The following is an 8,903-nucleotide window of genomic DNA, read 5'->3' on the forward strand; positions in this document are numbered from 1 at the left end:
GCAAATTTCTGCCCGGGTTCGATTCCCGCGGCCGGTAGACCGTAGATTAGCTATGCTTGTACGGAGGATTGGCACCCTCTGTGCAGGTATGGTAGGGTGGAAGAATGTTGGCTTGGGTCAATGTGAGAGATTGACACCGGTTGGCATTTGACCAGCCCCCTAATTAATGAGGTTTTCCAGGTTTCCCTCATTCATGCACTGAATGGTGGTTAGGGCCTACCAACATAAGTCGTTCCTGGGCGCAAATGCGGCCTGCCTAATAATAATATGCCGCCTCCTCTCCCGCACAAGTCTCAGACTTATGGGCTAATTCTCGTAATTAGAATGAGGAGTAGAGATATTATATTATTATTATTATTATCGTTTAGTTCCAAAGCTACTTAACATTTTGCGCCTGTTAGCCGTAGTCGTACATTATTCAACATATTAACAAAAAACAAAATCGTACGTGCGGGGTAAACCTTTAACTTTAAGTAAACAATTGTTTAAATTTACTGTTGCATATTTCTAATAGTATACAAGCGCCGAAGAGCGGAGCTAGCGCTCGAAAATGAAAAGTTAAAGGTTAGTTAAACCTCTTAATATGTTCTTAATACCACACCACACGTTCGTCTTAAATAAATATTGGTCATGAGACTTTGCAATTTTACAAAATTTAGATCACGAGCGAAAATGTTGTGACGAGACAGTTCCATTTGACGAAAACGTTGCTTCATCGAAAAAAATTATTTGCCTCGTTAAAAAAGGGTCCTCATTTAACTCTCTTTGGATGAGACAGCAAAATTAAAAGCGCCTATCATAATCCCTTTCTTTCAATGTGTGATAAATTTTTAGTTTGAATGGTTTGCATTTATTTAGTTTTAAAATTTTTGCCACTGTATCTTTACTTACATTTTGTTGCATCAACGACTTCTTTTTGCGCAATGACAGTTTTGGATTTGCTACCACAGACAGCAATACTTCAAACTGCGTATTCTCATCGGCAACCAGCTTTTGGCATTTTCCATTAAAATTATTTTTAATACTTCCAGTACTCTTAAATTTATTTACTATTTTCGTAAAAGTTGAATGATTAATATTTTTATTGGGATGTGTATTATTAAAAATAATAGCTGCTTCTCTGTGTATTTTATAATTTTCTCCCACAATCAAAACAATTTCTATTTTCTCTTGATAAGTTATAGCCCGGGAGGCAGCGACAGAAATATTGCACCAATTCCTACAAAGCTGATTTTTTCTCATTTTGTTGTTTTGATATCGCAAGTAAACGGAACGGCAGTCTACCGCGCCAATGTGGGGGCAAACATTAATAACAATTTTTGAAACATGTAAATAAATAATATGTAAATGTCTTATACCTACAAGTGTGAAACTTTTTTGAGTGATCAATTATACCAAAAAATACAGTATAATGATAGTCTACCGCGTCGGAAGCGGGGCCATCAAGAGTCTACCACTCACGGAAGGTGTTGAAAAATTAACTTTTTTGACTTATTTCTACAAGGCTGAATTTTTTTTTCTCAAATACTTTAGTTTATAAGAGAACCAAAGAAAACAGTCTACCGATCATCTAAGGGTGCAAAGCCTTGATAGACGCAATGGAATGCACGATCTCCCAAGGGCAGTCGCTGCGCCAATCCGCTTTAAATCGCTCTGAATAATTATTAATTAGTCATGTCGGGATTAAATTAAAATCTACGAAGCTGATTTTTTGTCTATAAGTAGTTTACGATAATTATCGTCAAATAAACGTTTTCTTCCTTCGATACAAGTTGGCTGAAGTTTTGGTAGACGTGGCTAAAATTTTTGCGCGCGAGGTTGTTTAAAATTCCTAATTTAAATAATTATAATTTTTTGAGCTCGCACCATTATTAAAACGTACGATATTAGTAATAACGAGCTAGCATTAGCGAGCGAGATTTTAGCTACTATAATATTAGTAAAAGTTGAAAATACATTTTTTTTCAAATAACTGACCTTTTTACCGTTGGATAATTAAATTTATTTCTCTTTCACTTATAATTTATATCCATGATGCTTACCAAAGCCACACTTGTGAGCAGCTAGCACCAGGGTTGTCGCCTTTGGGTTAGCAGTAAATACTGATTGGTACAAAAAAAAAACAGGATATGCTAAATCCTGGTAATTTACGATAAAATTGGAAAAAGTTTAATGTGGAGTTAACTTGAAGTTTTCTGAAGATACTACAAAGTACTAAGAAAAAAATGATCAATAACTATGAAAAACAAATAGATAACATTCTGCATTTTTGTTTGCCAATTTAGTACAATTCACTAATGGTAGTTTGGTTTGCGTTTATTTTAAGGATTTAGATTTAACTGATAAACGACTAACCTTAAAACCGATATAAAAGTAAGGAAATGATCTGGTGACACAACGGAAAGGAATATAGAACAATCATAGATAGAAGAACGGAACGCCAAGGAACTTTAAAAAGAGATCAAATTACAACTGCCGAGTTAACTTTTGTTTTGTTAATTCTTCACGATCAGGATTGTGGCAGAATTTTCATGATTTTCGATAATAACATAACAAGGAAATACTAGAGTATATATTAATTTAAAATTAAAAATACTAAATACTACAGACTAAATTCAAAATTTCAATACTAAATGGGACGTTCAAAATATCAGATTTAGTATCTTATATATCGTGTCGGCTACACCGGATGACTCTGCTATAAATTCGACGCGTAAAGATCAAGAGGGGATGAATGGCCGGAGCCGAGACAAACATATTTAGGGAGCAGGTATAACACCTTTTAAATACCCTGAAAGTAATCAGACACAGCAACCCGTTGATCCGCAGAGGCTACCGGCAGATGCAGGCGGCCTAGATATCAACTTCTGGATGCAGGGTGAGTCGAAATTTTTCCGTCTGTTTCAGGACCACCAGTATCAAGAACCGAAAACGACGACATATACACACACACATCTCCCCCCCTACTTTCCTTACCCCTCTCCCCTCCCGCGTTGGCTTAACACAGTGCTTCCTAAGCTGCATTGCTGCGTGACCTCACCCACACACGACACAGCGTGGGGGTTTACTCAGATGAGCCGACGAAGGAAGAGGAGCTCCAGAAGAAAGGGCCCTTTCCGGCTGGGCCCAGCCAGGACAGGAAAAGTCGCCACGAATTAATCGGCGGTCCAAGATGACGGGGAAAGGGCCTATATCTACGAGGTGTCCGGGCCTACAGCGAAGAAGTGGGTAAAGAGCTATAATCCCGCTCGACCCCGCTCCATCCGAGGTCATATATCCAGCCAAGGATATTGGCTCGCCTTTTGAATAGCCAACCAATATTCGCCGAGCCCGAATAACAGTAACTTACTGTACTTTTCGTCATTCAGTTTACTTCTAAATTGTTTAAAATTAATAATAAAATCGGAGATTATTTTGTTATTTAATTTTAAAAAACATGCAACAATACATTTTATAAATAATAATATAGGATTGAACATTAAATAATTATGAAATTAATGTATTGCAGCTGCTTTCAATAAATATTGTATCTCCTTATTATTGTAATAGTTTGAATGCAGCCGTCCTTTCAGTAGTTCCCGCGCAAAAACTTTAGCCATGTCTACCGAAGCTTTAACCACCTTGTATCGAAGATGGAAGACGTTTATTGACAATAATTATTGTAAACTATCTATAGACAGAAAAGCAACTTTGTAGATTTTAAATTAATCTCGGTATGAGTTATTATTTAGAGCGATTTACAGCGGATTGGCGCAGCGACTGCCCTTGGGAGATCGTGCATTCCATTGCGTCTATCAAGGCTTTGCACCCTTAGATGATCGGTAGACTGTTTTTTTTTTGGTTCTCTTATAAACTAAAGTATTTGAGAAAAAAAATCAGCCTTGAAAGAAATAAGTCAAAAAAGTTAATTTTTCAACACCTTCCGTGAGTGGTAGACTCTTGATGGCCCCGCTTCCGACGCGGTAGACTATCATTATACTGTATTTTTTGGTATAATTGATCACTCAAAAAAGTTTCACACTTGTAGGTATAAGACATTTACATATTATTTATTTACATGTTTCAAAAATTGTTATTAATGTTTGCCCCCACATTGGCGCGGTAGACTGCCGTTCCGTTTACTTGCGATATCAAAACAACAAAATGAGAAAAAATCAGCTTTGTAGGAATAATTACATCAATAGTGTCGCTGCCTCCCGGACTATTAATAGCGCTACCATTTTTATGTGTCTTATAAATTCTAACGCGTTTTGTAACTCACTGTCAGACATTTCTTGCTATCAACAAATCGTTTGTATGTCAGTGCATCCTAGATTACATGTAACTACAGTTAAATTTGCATTGATATTGTAGACAAAAAAAGAAAAAATATATTTTTTTAATGTAATTGGATGTAATTGCATATTTGAACGTAGTTTTTAGTTCTGATCAACTTTTCTTCATAACAATTTTCGATATTGTCAAGGTAAGGTAAAGGCCTGCGTAAAATTCATATTTTTTGACAAACCGCGCGACTGAAAAAATTTAATATCTGATGATTGTATGTAAGATTTTAGAACATGCAGAACTTATTATGAAGAATAACTTTTTTCCTAAAATTAATAATAAAAAAGTTTTCCATATGGTTCCAACTTAGTGATACATACTGTGTATAGAAGACAGTGAAATATAGTATATAAACTTATACGAGATCTATTTAGAAAATAACGGAACTTTTTGAATTACGCGCTATTGGAGATATTTAGTGATATACCGTTGGCAGCATTGCGTTGCGCATAACCTTCTCTGTAACCACATGTTCTTGGATTGTTTAGTTTTCGTAATATTGGTATTTGAGTGCAACGTGTTCGTGTTAGTGACGAATTTTTGAAATGTGTGATTTTCTGGAACGATACAACGTGAAATTTTGCGTGAAAGTGGGAAGAACCTTCACGCAAACGTTTCAATTTATGAAACAAGCTTGCGCAGATGATGTTCTAGGTCGTGCGCAATGGCTTTCACTATTTAAAAGTGTCGTCAGGCAACTGAAGATGATTTTGGACCAGGAAGGCTGAACTGATGACTACCACGTTCAGAAAATCAAAGATCTTGTGCATGTAAATCGCCGATTGACTGTCAGAAAAAGTGTGGAAGGGGTTACCATCTCAATTGGGTCATGCCATGAAGTTTTAACTGAAAAATTGAACATGCATCGAGTTGCAGCAAAATTTGTTCCTCGTTTGATGACCGAACAAGAGAAAGAAAATCATATGGACGTTTGTCAGCAAATCGTTGAACAATTAAATGACGACGAAACATTCATTCAAAGAACCGTAACGGGGACGAACGCTGGGTTTACGGTACGACATTGAGACAAAAGTTCAATCATCACGATAGATTGACAAAAAATCTCGCCCCAATAAAGCACGCCAATTTCGGTTCAATGTCAAAGTGATGGTCATTTCCTCAAGGTGAAACAGTGAAACGTGTGTACTATCAAGGCGTTTTACAACAGTTCCGTGAATAAATCCGCAAAAGAAGATGAGTTGTGGCGAGTTGTGGCGAGACAACTCATAGTTCTTGCACCATGACAATGCGCCAGCACAACTTTGTCCGTTCAGCATTTTTGAAAAGTGGTGAAGAATGGTATTATTGCGATTATCGGCGAAAGTTAACGTCAAAAAAGTATCCAATACAAAAGTTGTAGATCTTGCAAAAATCTACAATTTTTGTAGAAGTCACTTTATTACGAAAGCGGGGATTAAAAATCTCATTTTCAAGGCAATTAGTAATCTGTGAGTTTAACAAACATTCAACAATATTCCCAGAATGTAATATAATGAAAATAGACTTATGATTAGAAACATCATTTATATCGTTTTTTTTTATATACAGGCTGTTGCAAATTCGCTTCTTACTACAGGGATCTCGGAAACGGTAAGGGCTACGAATTAGCTTAAATTCAAGAAACATAGAAATCTAAATAAAAAATTAAATTTTGGAACGAATACATTGAAGATTAATTTTTCGAGACAAAACGTCTAAATCTGGTTCGGCGGGCTTAGGCAGTACAGTATTGGGGGTCATGAAGTCTTGCAAAAAATGTAATAAAACTTCCAAGGTTCTATTTAAAAAAATGCAGTTGATGGTAGTCCTGGAGAGACGAAATGTTACATATAAAAATTGATTATGCTATTCGATAGAGGGCAAAAAGTTGTCATGAGAAAACATTCAATATCATCTCAAACAAGGCTAAAATGAAACAAAAGTATTACGAAAACTAATCATGTTAGCCTTGATTTTTAGAGGCATAATGTTACCCCCATTTAAACTACTTCTATCTCTTACTATTTCCGAGATCCCTGTAGTGAGAAGCGAATTTGTAACATCATGTATAAATATGTAAAAACAACTATTGTAATTTTTAAAAAATCTGGGTAAACATTAAAACAAATACTGTAATTAATTACGGTTATTATAATAAAAATTAAATATCGGTAGATCTTCTAAACCCATTAATTCGTTTTATGTCGCTCAAAAGATACTTTTTCGAAAAAAATGTGTTCATATGAAATATATTTGATGATATTATTTCATTTTAAAAGCTAGCATTAATACAGTTGTATAAAAACGCACATTCTACTAGAATATGTCTATTCATCTTAATCATTACTACTGATGAAATTAACATTTTCTTGTAGAATAATAATACTGAAAAAATCTTGTGGAATTTTATAGATTTTATAAAATTTCAGTTGCATACCAATGGAACCGCGATTACTGAATTCGTTTGTTCCAAAAATTTTAAGGTTGAAAACCTAGATAACGTACAGTGTCTTTCAAAAGATGCTTATCATATTTTGCAAATAAGTTTTGCTTGTCTAAATGCAAACAAGAAGTTGTCACGCGGCGCATTCGCCATTTGTGAAATTTGACATTTTAGTTTATGGATTTTTTAATATTTCTATTTTTCATTAAATTATCCTTCATAGATCCAAATTTTCTCTTTTAATTTCCCAAGTAATTATAATAAGTTTTTTGGTATTTTGTGCCTACTTTAACTCATTTAGGCCCGGTACTTTGAATCTCGGTTAAGGCTTGATTAACTAATCAGGTGATTAGACTGTGATTATACTTTATCAAATAAATCAAAAAATGTACAGACTAATCGCCTGATCAGTTAATCAACCTTTAACCGAGACTCAAAGTAACGGGCCTTAAACTGTCAGTTAATTACGATCATAACTATTTTCTTTTAATATCTATTTTTTTAACTGGATATATTACTTCACTAAAAAGAAAAGATGAATTGAAACAGCAAATAGGATCAGCTAAGTGTATTTTTTAGTCCTTCTGATTTCAAACTATTTCAAAAAAAGAATAGTTTAATTAACAGTCGCGAAAAATTCTCTACTTTCTCAATGTGACAAAAATAAGTTTATAAAATTAATTCCTTGACTGGGCCTTTTGACGCAAGAGATTTAAATATTTTGAAAATTTTCAAATGCCTTGAATATCTTTCCAATGTAGCAAAATACAACATTATAACAAAGCACTAAAAGACTTCACAAGTAAATAATCTTACAGACAATATTATGACCAACTATTGATGATAATTTATTAAAAAAAAAATAATGCTTTTACATTTTACTAATATTTTACAACTTACTTTGATAAATCAACGAATTTTTCAAATGTTAACACTTTCGTGATGAGAACTTGATCGAAAGACTAATCAATCGAATACTGATTATTCTAAATCTAATACAAACCATTGCAGAGTTATAACCTTGCCCTGCTTACAATATCTGTCGTCAAAAACCTTATTTGTATCTATACATTTTCTTACTTATTCACAATCACTTCGTATTAAAAATAATTTTAAGTTCATAATAAGACTAATTGTAAATAATACTTAATTGACCCTGCATATATATTTTTTATTATTATTAGTTTAAATATTTTGACCTTGAACTACGTGTTACATTAATTTCTAGTTTAGATTTTTTAGAAAAATGAGTTTTTTTATAATCACTGGTTGCTGTTAAATATCTTCATTTAAATTGGTTTTAAAATGTTTAGTTAATTAGTCATTTTAACTTTCTATTTTTTTTTTTCGGGGCAGCAACCTGAATGCTTCTTTGTACTTGGTAAGACGCATTTTTCGTGGAGAATCTACAGATAGTTCGGAAATTCAGTATTTTCTATTTAAATGTCCATAAGCGAGGAAAGTGGTCAATTCTTAGTTATTAATAAAAAAAAGTTATTTCAATAGTAAGATTTTAAATCTCTTTATCATTTAAATTAAGATAGATTGACTGAAATTAAATTTTTTATACTTGGCGAATTTATGTTTGTCAACCTTGAGGAAATTTCCTCCAATTTGGGGAATATGATTAACGCTTGAGGAAATTTTGGGGATTAGAGGATTTTAGAGAATTAGAGAAAGAGTTCCTTTATCACGAATTATTTTTATTACTCACTTCTCTAGATTAACCAATAGTATATTGTTATATTAGGATTAAAAGTGTTACTTTTGTGGCGATTAAAAGTGTCAACTTTAGCTCCTAGAATTAAAAGTGAATACTTTTGTTGCTAAGATACCATTTTTTTCTCAGGAAAATGTCAACCTTAAAGACTTCTGACAGTCAAAAAATGTCATAGTTTTGTGACGGTTGGAGAAAAATAATCTAATTACATAAACCTAGAAAACTAGATTTGTTATTATATCCAACAAAAACTAAACTGCTTCTCCTTCAAAATCAAAAGTTAAGATTTCCCGCCGTGGATATTTTCCAATAACAATTTCATATTCCATCCTTTGAAATAGCGAATATTGCGACTGAAAACTTATAGTCCACGGACCCACGTACAAAGAAAAAAATGATTACCAGCAAGCTGTAACTTTGCGTGCAGCTTAAGTT

At 33.6% G+C, this 8,903-nt stretch overlaps 1 protein-coding gene across 1 annotated transcript in view; it reads right to left on the reverse strand.

Annotated features, from left to right (window-relative positions):
• LOC108907096 (15-hydroxyprostaglandin dehydrogenase [NAD(+)]-like) overlaps positions 1-7,721 on the reverse strand; it is a 28,111-nt gene extending 20,390 nt beyond the window's left edge. Inside the window, exon 1 of the mRNA XM_018710621.1 lies at positions 7,649-7,721. The gene's annotated coding sequence lies outside the window, so the exon portion shown is untranslated. The remainder of the gene's footprint in view (positions 1-7,648) is intronic.
• Positions 7,722-8,903: the final 1,182 nt, after the last annotated feature.

This window comes from Anoplophora glabripennis, unplaced genomic scaffold (assembly GCF_000390285.2).
Source record: "Anoplophora glabripennis isolate ALB-LARVAE unplaced genomic scaffold, Agla_2.0 scaffold281, whole genome shotgun sequence".
NCBI classification, from domain to species: domain Eukaryota; kingdom Metazoa; phylum Arthropoda; class Insecta; order Coleoptera; family Cerambycidae; genus Anoplophora; species Anoplophora glabripennis.